Below are 2,185 nucleotides of genomic sequence, written 5' to 3'. Positions count from 1 at the left end.
TGGGTTAGGAAAATAATCTTCTCCGGAATCGAATCCTATCTTTTCTCTTTTTAAAAAGAGGGAGGGTCCACATAAGCATGCTTTTATTCTTAGAGTACCATATTCAGTCACAGTACTGTACAGTCAACGGCAAAGATGATGGTAGACAAGTTGTCCACCGCTATTTATATTACTTTTTTATTCTACATTCTATGTTGTTTTAGGGAATGAAACTATGTTGGTTCGCAGCAGGCATTGTTCTCTGCTTATTGACGTCATTATTTCAATTAATTGTCATCACATTGTGTAATACAAACCGAATTAAAATGGTGGTGGACAATTCTCCTACTGTTTTTTTCGCCGTTGGGTGTATACCATGAAACTTGTTACCATGTTGTGAGTCAAGAAAGTCAAAAATGTTATTTTTGTTTCATTGTTTTTTTCTTCACCTATATCATCATTCCTCCCCATCGTCTCTAATTGCAATTAGCCCAAAGATTTATTGTTTATTGATTTGCTTTATTTTAATTCGCTTTTGTGCCACTTTTGGCTAATTTGCGAAGATGGAGATGAGTGATATGATAAAATTAATGAATGGCCGGGGTGGGGTCCGAACCCCCTGGAGCCCCCTCCCTAAATACGTCCTTGCCGGTGGAGGCACATTGCACAGTGGTTCGGATCTCACTTTAAACTGCAAGTCCTGTCCCGATTAGCCTATCTGTGCGTAAAGTGGATTTTAAAAAAGAAAATATTTTGCAATCTGTAATGTGTAACTCCACGCCACTAGCAAAAATAAGCCAAAAGAATAACCTCTCACATATCGCTTCTGAAGCAGATGACTGCAGGTGATAGGGTGCTTGAGTCACGTGGTCACTATTACGTCAAATTTAGACACGAAGAAAGTTGCACCGCACGAACTATAGATGATCACAGAATCTCAAGGAAATTAGCAAGACCTCAAGAATTCAAGCAAAAATATATCCTCTTTTAGCTTCTTCTGAGCAAAAGAGCATGCGAAAAATGATGCAGCGACAAGCACGGGAGGAAAACGACTCCAGAATTCTTGCCTTCACGAAGGGTCACACGAATCCTGTCCGTTACGTTAACACACGTACGGGTCATATTAATGAAGTTTCCGTCATTGAAATCCCATCACGGTGGGGGTATAAGAATACCAATTATTTTCTGCTACGGTTGCGAACGCGGCCTACTTAAGGAATTAAGTTACTCATGGAGGTGGTCGTGACGGCGGGTTCTTGGGAGGGAGAGGGGGGAGTCACTCGTACATTCCTTCTTACTTCAAAGCGTCAAGGCCGAACCAAGAAGAAAGTTCGAAGGGTCAACGCTCGCATAATTAGCCACGTAACAGTGTCTATGCGATATTTACTGCCTTTCCTGATACTCGCGAGCTCGGTGTTCCTGCATTGTTTCGAATCGAACTAATATTGTCGAATATAACCTTGTCGTAACGTTCTGTAGTTTAATTTTGAATTTGATCTAATGTGATTTTGCTGTTTTCTTATTTGAAATGGGCCTCCCCCATGGCGCAGTGGTAGCGTCATTGCCTTGCAATCAAGGGGTCCCGGGTTCGATACCCGGTGGAGGCACAAGTGGTTCGGATTCCACTTTATACTGTAGGTCCAGTCCCGATTAGCCTTACTGTGCATAAAGTGGACTTAAAACAGCAACTCAAACCAAACTCTTATTTGAAATTTCTGACAACACCTGATAGATAGCATTACATAACCCCACTCCACTTTCAACTGCACTGTTCTCTTGCATTGAATTAAAAACTATTCACGCCATAGGGGTGTGGAGCAGGGTTGTTAAAGGTCCAGGAATTTTAAGTAAATTCAATTCCGGTCCAGGAGAGAAAATCACCAAGCGTAAATGGGTTCTGGACCGTAAAGAACCTTTCTGTAAAGTATTTCAATTCGGTCCAGGAACCTTTTTACCAGATCAATTCAAATACTGGCCAGGAACCTTTTTACGGATCAATTTAAATACGGTCCATGAACCTTCTTCCAATTAAACAAAACGCAACTTGGACCGAATTTAAATTGTTCCGGTCCTGCAGCGGGACCCAATAAAACCCATTAGAATTTATTGGTTCTTTGACCTTTAACAACCCTGGTGTAAAGGTTGCCACCCGAAAGTCAACCTCATTTCCCCACAGTACACCTCGGTAACTGCTTCTTGCAGGCCA

At 41.6% G+C, this 2,185-nt stretch overlaps 1 non-coding gene across 1 annotated transcript; it reads left to right on the top strand.

Annotated features, from left to right (window-relative positions):
* Positions 1–1,511: 1,511 nt before the first annotated feature.
* On the top strand, positions 1,512–1,586 carry TRNAA-UGC (transfer RNA alanine (anticodon UGC)). The gene has a single exon. It is a non-coding gene; the product is annotated as a tRNA-Ala (tRNA).
* The last annotated feature ends 599 nt before the right edge of the window (positions 1,587–2,185 follow it).

The sequence above is a fragment of the Lepisma saccharinum genome, chromosome 2 (assembly GCF_977018435.1).
Source record: "Lepisma saccharinum chromosome 2, izLepSacc3.1, whole genome shotgun sequence".
Classification (NCBI taxonomy): Eukaryota; Metazoa; Arthropoda; class Insecta; order Zygentoma; family Lepismatidae; genus Lepisma; species Lepisma saccharinum.
The sequence above is the reverse complement of the archived record's forward strand: the minus strand, read 5'-3'. Positions and strand labels throughout refer to the sequence as shown.